The following is a 12,233-nucleotide window of genomic DNA, read 5'->3' on the forward strand; positions in this document are numbered from 1 at the left end:
CTTATTGTGGGAAGCTTGTGGAAAGCTACCCGAAATGTTTGACCGAATTTCAACAATTTAAAGGCAATGCTACCAAATACTAATTGAGCGTATGTAAACTTCTGACCCACTGGGAATGTGATGACAGAAATAAAAGCTGAAATAAATTATTTTCCCTACTATTATTCTGACATTTCACATTCTTAAAATAAAGTGGTAATACTAACCGACCTAAAACAGGGAATTTTTACTGGGATTAAATGTCAGGAATAGTGAAAAACTGAGTTTAAAATGTATTTGGCTAAGGTGTATGTTAAAAACTTCTTATGGCTTAGATCCCGCTAACGGGATCGATATGACAACAGCCAGTGAAAGTGCAGGGTTCCAAATTCAAAACAACAGAAATGTCATGATTAAAATTCCTCAAAATTCCTCAAACACAGAAGTATTTCACACCATTTTAAAGATAAACTTTTTGTTAATCCCACCACAGTGTCCGATTTCAAAAAGGCTTCACGACGAAAGCACACCAAACGGTTCTGTTGGTCTGCACCTAGTCACAGAAAAACAGTGCCATTTTTCCAGCCAGAGAGGTGTCACAAAAAGAAGAAATAGAGATAAAATGAATCACTATCCTTTGATGATCTTCATCAGATGACACTCATAGGACTTCATGTTAAACAATACATGTATGTTTTGTTCGATAAAGTTCATATCCAAAAATCTCAGTTTACATTGACGTGTTACGTTCAGTAATGTTTTGCTTCCAAAACATCCAGTGATTTTGCAGAGAGCCAAATCAATTTACAGAAATACTTATCATAAATGTTGATTACAATACAAGTGTTATGCATGGAACTTTAGATAAACTTCTCCTTAATGCAACGCTGTATCAGATTTCAAAAATGCTTTACCGAAAAACCACACCATGCAATAATCTGAGTACAGCGCTCAGACAACAAAACGAGCCATACAGATATCCGCCATGTTAAGGAGTCAACAAAGTCAGAAATAGCATTATAAATATTCACTTACCTTTGATGATCTTCATCAGAATGCACTCACAGGAATCGCAGTTCCACAATAAATATATGATTTGTTCAATAAAGTCCATCATTTCTGTCCAAATATCTCCTTTTTGTTTGCACATTTAGCCCAGTAATCCAAATTCATTAGGTGCAATCACTAGGTCCAGACGAAAAGTCAAAAAGTTCCGTTACAGTCCGTAGAAACATGTCAAACGAAGTATAGAATCAATCTTTAGGTTTTTTAAATTATAAATCTTCAATAATGTTCCAACTGGAGAAGTCATTTGTCTTCAGAAATGCAATGGAACGCAAGCGTGAGCGCGCGTGGTCAGCTCATGTCACTTTGGTAGACCTCTGACTCATTCAGCTCCCATTCTCCCCTCCTTCACAGTAGAAGCATCAAACAAGGTTCTAAAGACTGTTGACATCTAGAAGCCTTAAGAAGTGCAATATGACCCCATAGACACTGTATATTGGATAGGCAATGAGTTGATAAACGATAAACCTCAGACTTCCCACTTCCTGGTTTGATTTTTCTCAAATTTTTGCCTGCCATATGAGTTCTGTTAAACTCACAGACATCATTCAAACAGTTTTAGAAACTTCAGAGTTTTCTATCCAAATCTACTAATAATATTATTATGCATATATTAGCAACTGGGCCTGAGTAGGAGGCAGTTTACTCTGGGCACCTTATTCCTCCAAGCTACTCAATACTACCCCACCCATAAGAAGTTGACTTCCGACTTCAACTGTACATCTCATCTCTTGTCAGCAGCACTTTACAGTAGATTACTTTATCACCAACCTGAACCCAGAGCCTCTCAGACCTTTCAGTCAGCCCACTGACACCCCTGACAGATCACTGACACCTCAGCAAAATCACAGCCTACTTCAATAAAGCAATACTCAATCATGAGGCATCAAAACTGAACAAAACACATCTATAAAATTGGAACACACTAAACAGACAACAACAAGAAGATATATCCACTATATATACAAAAGTATGTGGACACCCCTACAAATTAGTGGATTCGGCTATTTCAGCCACACCCATTGCTGACAGGGATATAAAATTGAGCACACAGCCATGCAATCTCCATAGACAAACATTAGCAGTAGAATGGTCTTACTTAAGAGCTCAGTGACTTTCAACGTGGTACCATCGTAGATTGTCACCTTTCCAGCAAGTCAGTTCGTACAAATGTATGCCCTGATACAGCTGTCCCTGTCAACTGTAAGTGCTGTTATTACGAAGTGGAAACGTCTTGGACACCAACAGATCAGCCCCTAAGTGGTAGGTCACACAAGCTCACAGAATGGGAACGGAGAGTGCTGAAGAGAGTAGGACGCAAAAATCATCTGTTCTTTGTTGCAACACTCACTGAAATGGGTTTCAATGGCCAAGCAGCAGCACACAAGCCTAAGATGCGCAATGCCAAGTGTAGGCTGGAGTGGTGTAAAGCTCACCGCCTTTGGACTCTGGAGCAGTGGAAACACGTTCTCTGCATTCTCTGCAGTGATGAATCATGCATCACCATCTGGCAGTCTGATAAACTTATCTGGATTTGGTGGATGCCAGGATAGTGCTACCTGCCCGAATGCATAGTGCCAACTGTAAAGTTAGTTTAAAAAAATATATGCATATTTTACTAGGCAAGTCAGTTAATTTAAGAACAAATTCTTATTTTCAATGACGGCCTAGGAACAGTGGGTTAACTGCCTGTTCAGGGGCAGAATAACAGATTTGTACCTTGTCAGCTCTGGGATTTGAACTTGCAACCTTCCGGTTACTAGTCCAACACTCTAACCACTAGGCTACCCTGCCACCCCTAAGTGGAGGAGGAATAATGGTTTGGGGCTGTTTGTTTGTGTTTCAGGTTAGGCTCCTTAGTTCGTGTGAAGGGAACTCTACAGCATACAATTAAATTCTAGATGAGTATGTGCTTCCAACTTTGTGACAACAATTTGGAGAAGGCCCTTACCTGTTTCAGCATGACAATGCCCCGTGCACAAAGTGAGGTCCATACAGAAATGGTTTGTCAAGATCAGTGTGGAAGAACTTGACTGGCCTGCACAGAGCCCTGACCTCAACTCCATCGAGCACCTTTGGGATGAATTGGAACGTTGACGACAAGCCAGTGGCCGACCTCATGCTTGTGGCTGAATGGAAGCAAGACCCTGCAGCAATGTTCCAACATCTAGTGGCAAGCATTCCCAGAAGAGTGGAAGCTGTTATAAAAGAAAAGGGGGGGACCAACTCCATATGAATGCCCATGATTTTGGAATGAGATTTTCAACGAGCAGGTGTCCATATACTTTTGGTCATGTAATATAGGTAACACACTTCTCCAATCTTTTTGGCCTTACAACAAATAACAAACAGCAAAAACATATACATAATCCATTACCAAATTACAGTCCAACAGACTGTATATTCACCCTGCACACCCTTCTTGGCAAAAAAACAAACAAAGCAAAACAAAAGTAATGTCTGCTCATGCTTTGCTGATTTCAAAAAGCTTGATTCAATTTGGCATGAAAGTCTGATATACAAATTGATTGAAGGCGGTGTTGGGAGGAATACATACAGCATTATAAAATCCATTTATAGAAACAACAAGTTTGTGGTTGTTTGAATAGACAGGGACGCAGCTTGAGCTCCACCCTCTTCAACATTTATATCAACGAATTGGTGAAGGCTCTAGAACAGTCTAAAGCACCCAACCTTACCCCACTAGACTCGGAGTCAAATGTTTACTGTTTGCAGTTGAGGGCCTAGAGCAGCACCTAGATCTTCTGCATATATTCTGTCAGACTTGGGCCCTGACAGTAACTCTCAATAAGACAAAAAATAATGGTATTCCAAAAAAAAGGACCACAAATAAAAATTCCACCTAGACACCGCTAGCACAAAAAAACTATGCCTATTGTACCTCTGCCTAAACATCAGCACCACAGGTAAATTCCACAAAGCTGTGAACGATCAAGGCAAGAAGGGCCTTCTACGCCATCAAAAGGAACAAAAAATTTGACATCTCAATTAGGACCTAGCAAAAAAAAATACGTGAATCAGTTATAGTACCCATTGTTCTCTATGGTTGTGAGGTCTGAGGTCCACTCACCAACCAAGAATTCACAAAATGGGACAAACACAAAAAAGCTGAATTCTGCAAAAACATCCTCAGTGTACAACGCAAAACACCAAATAATGCATGTAGAACAGAATTAGGGTGATTCCCGCTAATTATCAAAACCCCAGAAAAAAGCTATTAAATTCTACAACCACCTAAAAAGAATAAGTGATTCTCAAACCTTCCATAACAAAGCCCTCACTTACAGAGAGATGCACCTGCAGAAGAGACCCCTTAGCCAGATGGTACTGGGACTCTGTTGACAAACACAAACAGACCCCACAGAGCCCCAAGACAGCAACACAATTAGACCGAACCAAATCATGAGAAAACAAAAAGATAATTACTTCACACGAACTGGAATTTTATTTGGAACTAAACAAAAAATAAACAGTGGCAGAATACCTGAACACTGTGACTGAGTCTAACATTTCAAAAAAACATTGACTATGTTCAGACTCAGTAAGCATGGTTTTGCCATTGAAAGAGGTCAACATAGGAAGATCTGGCTCTCAAGAGAAGACAGGCTATGGGTACAATTCCTACACAATTAGGTGGAAACAGAGCTGCACTTTCTAACCTCCTGCCAAATGTATGAGCATATTAGAGACACATATTTCCCTCAAATTACACAGACCCATAAAGAATTTGAAAACATATGTAATCTTAATAAACTTGCATATATATTAGGCGAAATGCCAGTGTGTCAACACAGCAGCAAGATGTGTGACCTATTACCACAAGAAAAGAGCAATCGGTAGAGCACAAACACCATTGTTAACACAACCTATATTTATTTTCCCTTTTGTACTTCAACTATTTGCACATTGTTACAACACTGTACATGCACAGTAATATGACATTTGAAACACCTATATTCTTTAAAAAAAATGTGAGTGTAGTGTTCATTGTGAAAGGAAAATTACACCCCAAAACTATGTTTGATTCATTAGTCCATTGTCAGCAATCAAGTTTTCAAGATATGTACATTTCAAAATACAGACAAATGATGCAAAATCCATCATCAAAGCCGTATGATGCTGCGTTTTGCAGTAATTTGAGAGAAATACCAACATACCGTTTTTGGGAGGATTGTTTATTTCCCCTGTATAGTTCCTTTTTGTTTATTTTCTGTCACTTGCTTTGAAATTCTATGTAAAAATATAGAAAGAGTGAAGAAATGAGAGGATGAGTCTCTCTCTCTCGCTCTCTCAATCTCTCTCTCTCTGAGGAGCTATGGGATGGAATAGATTACTAAGCTGATCTCGCAGCCAATATGAACAAGTATGGTTGGGGGCCCCGGGGCCCAGAGAAAGGCGAGGGACCACTCCGATCCAAGACGCAATACAGCACTACTCTCAACAATGTTTGCCTCTCATTTCTTGCCCACTTTAATTTTGTCTCTTCTTTTTAAATCCACCCAGCTGTGTCCCAAATGGCACCCTATTTTCTACACAGTGCACTACTTTGACCACAGCCAATCGGGAAACCCACATGGCCCTGATGAAAAGTAGTGCACGATATAGGGAGTAGGTTGCCATTTGGGACGTAATCTCCATTGCCTATCAGGGGAGTGGAGGAATGGCTGAAATGGTTTAATCAAGATGGTGATAAGATGGGAAAGCTGCCGACACTGCACACTCGCCAGGACCGAGCGCTGCTTAGCTCCCCTACTGTTGCCTGCCGCCCAAGGGGGATAGAGAGGAGACTGTCCCTACAGACAGCTTAGTCTGTGTGGGGTGTGTGTGTGTATATGTGTGCGTATGTGTTACTCTAGGGACTGCCTGTCCAGCCAGAGGTCAAAGCCCATCTATAGAGAGATCAATAAAGCTGCTTAATGTGTCTGGACCTGACGGGAGTTATACTGCACACACATACACACTGACCTGGATACAACACTCTGGTTCGAGCATGGTCACACACACACACACACACACACACCTGTGAATTACAGAGACATATGGATGGACACACTCACCTATGAGGGCTTCAAAGCAGGTGGCCATGGCGGGTCTCAGGTCTGACTCCCTGTAGAGGTCTGGTCTGTGCACATAAAACATGAAGCGATCCAGCTCCAGTTTCTGGCAAAGCACGAAACATACTGTACCAACACATACAGTCACAATCTATGCCATGCAGTACTGCGAACAATAACAGTTTTCTGACCTGGTTGGCTAGTTCAGGCTACCGGGATAGCTTAATTTCCATCATACTATAACACACAATTACTATAACACACAATTATGGGAGCAAATAACACAATCACCGTTTCTCCTGACCTTATTTTTGTCTTTGATAACTGACACTTTGATATTTGTCCGATACAGAGATGGTCGAGGTGGTGAAAAAAAAGCTGACTGCTAACCCTAATGTCTAGCCTAAACCTAAAACTTTTTTAAATACATTTTTACAATATAGCAAATTTTGACATTGCAGCTGGCCTATCTAAGGAAAATAATAAATGTCAACCTGTCTCTCAAATCAAATCAAACTTTATTGGTCTCATACACATATTTAGTAGATGTTATTGCGAATGTAGCAGAATGCTTGTATTGTTCTGTATGGCACTCAGCTACAGTACACACACACACACACTGTAAGGGGCCTTTAATCTACACAAAATACCCCATGAGGACAAAGTGAAAACATGTTTTTAGACATTTCTGCAAAGGTATTGAGAATTAAATACAGAAATATCTCATTTACATAACAATTCACACCAGAGTCAATACTTTGTAGAGGCACCTTTGGCGGCGATTACAGCTTTGAGTCATCGTGGGTATGTTTATTAGCTTAGCACATCTGGATTTGGGGATTTTCTCATTGTTCCCTTGTATTGGATTACTAATCATTTGCAGAGCGGCTCTATTTTCCCTCAGCTTGCATTGTTTAACCATTCTGAATGTCTAAAGAATCCATATGATCTTCTGAAATATGAACACAGAAATACTGGACATTTTTAACTCTTATTATGGTGGCGATTTTACAAACATGATGTTGAATTGGACTCACATTTTTCTAGTCTTGGTTTTGACCCCTTGTCCCCATCCCACCCCCGCTGTTGGTCTTGACTCTGACTCGATTTGCTCCGGTCTTGGTCTTGAATAGGTCTTGCTTTAATAGGACCAGTGTTCATCTGTGTCTGTGGAACTTCCCCCAAAAAGGGTACAAGTCTCACCTTCGCTAGCATAAACAGGTGCTCGTTCTGTACAATGGCTGTTCTGTAGGTGACCAGGCCTCCTTCTTCCAGACAGGGGAACCGGTAGTAAAGATGGACACTGTGAAGACAGGAAGCACACAGACAGAGCTGTTAGATCCAAGATGGCCCCTGGTGGGTCACAGATCTCCAGCTGTGTGCAGGCAACTAAAGACCAATTAGATCCAAGATTGCCGACGATGGTTTACAGATCCCCAGCTGTGTGCAGGTAACCAACCACAGACCCATTAGATCTTAAATGGCTGACAATGGGTCGAAGTCTACCAGAACCACAGCTGTGTTCAGGCAACCAGCTAGCCTACATTTTCATTACTGTTCTTTGTCCACATTCTCCAAAACGTTGGACCAATACCAGGTGTGGCTTTTTCAAAAGGTCTATTCGTCAGGGCATTGTGATCAAACGGCAATATATCACATTTGGAATACATAATTCTTAAAATAATTCATTAATTTAAATTATGTATTTGTAGAGAAACAATAATGCGTATGTTTTTTTGTCATAAATTATATTATGAAAATAACTATTTTACAAGCTAGCTGACAAGCTAACATTAATCATCTGGTTATACATTTAGCTGGCTATATGGGAGTTTGACATTAGTATGAATTGTAATTTCTGTTGTTTAATGTTTTAGGTCCTCCTGAACAAACCAGTCTGTCATCTTGTGAAACCCAGTGGATGTAAAGAATCTAGCTTAAACATTTACTGCAAATTGAATGTACAATGTTGTAAGCTTGCCTTGCTGTTCATTAAAAAAAAAGTCTAATTCAAACACTTGTCATTGTTCTTTATTGTAGTAACGTTAACATTAGTGTTTGAACATATTTTCCATACAATGCAGCTGAAGTAACCTAGCCAACTCTTTTCTTGCTTATGGTGTAGAGGAGGATAAAAATACCTGTATGCCTATGGCTGTGTAACTATGTAGCCAATCTTAAAACCTTAAATCCTTTAGTACAAATATTAGTTTTGAACAGTGGTTTTAATTGTTCTTCCACTGGTTAATCATTAATCCCCAAGAAATTAAGTGTGACTGTTACATGTCAAGCTGCTATTAATGAATGAAAGTCAGTAGTGCTTCAGTAGTAGTACTACTCTATGTTGAAACAGCCAGAGCATGGGTACATTATGGCACATTGTTGTTTTGCTGTTCTCAGATTTCTTGCTCATATGGTAAGTACGTATTTTTTGTATTTTTTTGTATTTTTTTATTTCACCTTTATTTAACCAGGTAGACTAGTTGAGAACAAGTTCTCATTTACAACTGCGACCTGGCCAAGATAAAGCAAAGCAGTATGACAGAAACAACAACACAGAGTTACATGGAATAAACAAGCGTACAGTCAATAACACAATAGAAGAAAAAAAGTATATATACAGTATGTGCAAATGATATGAGGAGGTATGGTAATAAATAGGCCATAGGCGCAAAGTTATTACAATTTAGCAGATTAACACTGGAGTGATAGATGAGCAGATGATGATGAGCAGATGATGGTGTGTAAGTAGTGATATTGGTGTGCAAAAGAGCAGCACAAGTAAATAAAAACAATATGGGGATAGATTGGTAGATAGGTAGGTAGATTGGGTGGACTATTTACAGATGGACTATGTACATCTGCAGCGATCGGTTAGCTGCTCAGATAGCTGATGTTTAAAGTTAGTGAGGGAAATGTAAGTCTCCAGCTTCAGCGATTTTTGCTATTCGTTCCAGTCACTGGCAGCAGAGAACTGGAAGGAAAGGCGGCCAAAGGAGGTGTTGGCTTTGGGGATGACCAGTGAGATATAACTGCTGGAGCGTGTGCTACGGATGGGTGTTGTTATTGTGACCAGTGAGCTGAGATAAGGCAGAGCTTTACCTAGCATAGACTTGTAGATGACCTGGAGCCAGTGGGTCTGGTGACGAATATGTAGCGAGGGCCAGCCGACTAGAGCATACAGGTCGGATTGGAAATGTTTGATATGAGTCTGGAAGGAGAGTTTACAGTCTAGCCAGACACCTAGGTATTTGTAGTTGTCCACGTATTCTAAGTCAGAACCGTCTAGAGTATTGATGCTAGTCGGGCGGGCAGGTGCAGGCAGTGAGCGGTTGAAAAACATGCATTTGGTTTTGATGGCGTTTAAGAGCAGTTGGAGCCCACGGAAGGCATGTTGTATGGTATTGAAGCTCGTTTGGAGGTTCGTTAAGACAGTTTCCAAAGAAGGGCCAGATGTATACAGAATGGTGTCGTCTGCGTAGAGGTGGATCAGGGAATCACCCTCAACAAGAGCGACATCATTGATATATACAGAGAAAAGAGTCGGCCCGAGAATTGAACCCTGTGGTACCCCCAAAGAGACTGCCAGTCCGGACAAAATGACCTCCGATTTTACACACTGAACTCTATCTGCGAAGTAGTTGGTAAACTAGGTGAGGCAGTCATTTGAGAAACCAAGGCTATTGAGTCTGCCGATAAGAATACAGTGATTGACAGAGTCGAAAGCCTTGGCCAGGTCGATGAAGACGGCTGCACAGTACTGTCTTTTATCGATGGCGATTATGATATTGTTTAGTATTTTGAGCATGGCTGAGGTGCACCCATGACCAGCTCGGAAACAGGATTGCACAGTGGAGAAGGTACGTGGGATTCGAAATGGTCAGTGATCTGTTTATTAACTAGGCTTTCAAATACTTTAGAAAGGCAGGACAGGGTGGATATAGGTCTGTAACAGTTTGGGTCTAGAGTGTCACCCCCTTTGAAGAGGGCGATGACCGCGGCAGCTTTCCAATCTTTAGGGATCTCGGACGAAATGAAAGAGAGGTTGACAGACTGGTAATCGGGGTTGCAACAATGGTAATTTTTGAAAGAGACGGTCCAGATTGTCTAGCCTAGCTGATTTGTACAGGTACAGGTTTTGCAGCTCTTTCAGACCATCTGCGATCTGGATTTGGGTGAAGGAGAAGCTGGGGAGGCTCGGGCATGTAGCTGCGAGGGTTGCGGAGCTGTTGGCCGGAGTTGGTGTAGCCAGGAGGAAAGCATGGCCAGCCATAGAGAAATGCTTCGAGAAATGTTCGATTGTCATGGATTTATCGGTGGTGACTGTGTCGCCTAGCCTCAGTGCAGTGGGCAGCTGGGAGGAGGTGATCTTGTTCTCCAATGACTTTACAGTGTCCCAAAACCTTTTGGAGTTAGAGCTGCAGGATGCACATTTCTGTTTGAAAAAGCTAGCCTTTGCTTTCCTGACTGACTTTGTATATTGGTTCCTGACTTCCCTGAACAGTTGCATATCGCGGGGAATATTCAATGCTATTGCAGTCCGCCACAGGATGTTTTTGTGCTGGTCAAGGGCAGTCAGGTCTGGAGTGAACCAAGGGCTATATCTGTTCTTAGTTCTGCATTTTTTGAAAGGGGCATGCTTATTTAAGATGGTGTGGAAATTACTTTTAAAGAATGACCAGGCATCCTCGACTGACGGGATGACGTCAATATCCTTCCAGGATACCTGGGCCAGGTCGCAGAAGTGTTTTAGGGAGCATTTGACAGTGATGAGGGCTGGTCGTTTGACCGCGGACCCATAACAGATGCAGGCAACGACGCAGTGATCGCTGAGATCCTGATTGAAAATAGCAGAGGTGTATTTGGAGGGCAAGTTCATCAGGATATTATCTATGAGGGTGCCCATGTTTATGGATTTAGGGTTGTACCTGGTGGTTTCCTTGATCATTTGTGTGAGATTGAGGGCAACTAGCTTAGATTGTAGGACTGCTACAGTAGATTGCAACTCCTCCCCCTTTGGCAGTTCTATCTTGTTGCATGATACATTTAAGGAAAGCTATTACTGCCACCAGTACAGGCATTTTTAAAAACACAAGGCTCAATGAATGGTTGTAGGCTATCCATTGGTGGTTTCTGATGTGTGTGAGTGATGTAGTGATGTTCTGTTCCTTAAGTTAATTTATCTCTCCCTACCACAAGTTATTATTCCTTGGCAGTAGGTACGTATGACTGTGATGAATCAACGAGAAATCAAATGGCCATGAAAAATCAAGACGAAAAAAACACCTTATCCCAATTCAGCACACTTGCTATTTTACACCTAAATATTCTATATCCCCAGCTCCTGGTACTCCGGTTTCAGAATTGTTCAGTCCAGGAGACTGCAGTGCTGGAATGGAGGGAGCGAGTGAGGAAGAGGGGAAAAGAGAGAGAGATAGGGAGAGAGAGCGAGAAAGAGGTAGGTAGAGTGGTCCAGAGTAGGTCCAGTGCTTGCCAGGGGAAGCAAGGGTGGTTAACTAGATTTGCTCCATCAGTTAACTAGACAAGAGGGTGATACATTATTCACAGCTCTGAGGAGGGCCAAAGCGAGTTGCGTGAGCTGAACGGGTCCTTATGAATGCCTACATCAGAAAAGGAGCAAACACAAGATGAGAGGAACTGCCCAAGTCCACAGAAACAGCAGTTAACCACCCCTTTCCTTCCTCACTCACTCCATCCATGGCTGAATCCCAAATGGTACCGTATCTGCTTTATAGTTCACTGAGGGCTATGGTCAAAGGTAGTGCACTGTAAATGGAATATAGTGCCATTTGGGACGCAGGCCATCTGCTGGGTAAAACAGCTAAAACGGACTCCTAGCCATCCACTCCTAACGGTCAACTCCTATTACAGTCAAACTCTTGCAGTCGGGGCTAGGTCTATCCAAGGCTATATATTGGCAGGGGTGAAATAAATTACTTGCTCTCATCTCTAACAACAAACAGCCGGAAATGGAAAACGGGGAGAAGTGAAAAACAACAACTCATCCCTAGGAAGGTTTTCATTTTAAAATGAACAGGGCAGCCCTCAGCTCACCTTTTTCCCGGTGAGGCTTCTATGATTTGACGTGCAGAA

At 41.6% G+C, this 12,233-nt stretch overlaps 1 pseudogene; it reads right to left on the reverse strand.

Annotated features, from left to right (window-relative positions):
• Nucleotides 1-12,233, reverse strand: part of LOC112227594 — a 150,122-nt pseudogene that overhangs the window by 89,627 nt on the left and 48,262 nt on the right.

This window comes from Oncorhynchus tshawytscha, linkage group LG29, assembly GCF_018296145.1.
Source record: "Oncorhynchus tshawytscha isolate Ot180627B linkage group LG29, Otsh_v2.0, whole genome shotgun sequence".
Taxonomy (NCBI): Eukaryota; Metazoa; Chordata; class Actinopteri; order Salmoniformes; family Salmonidae; genus Oncorhynchus; species Oncorhynchus tshawytscha.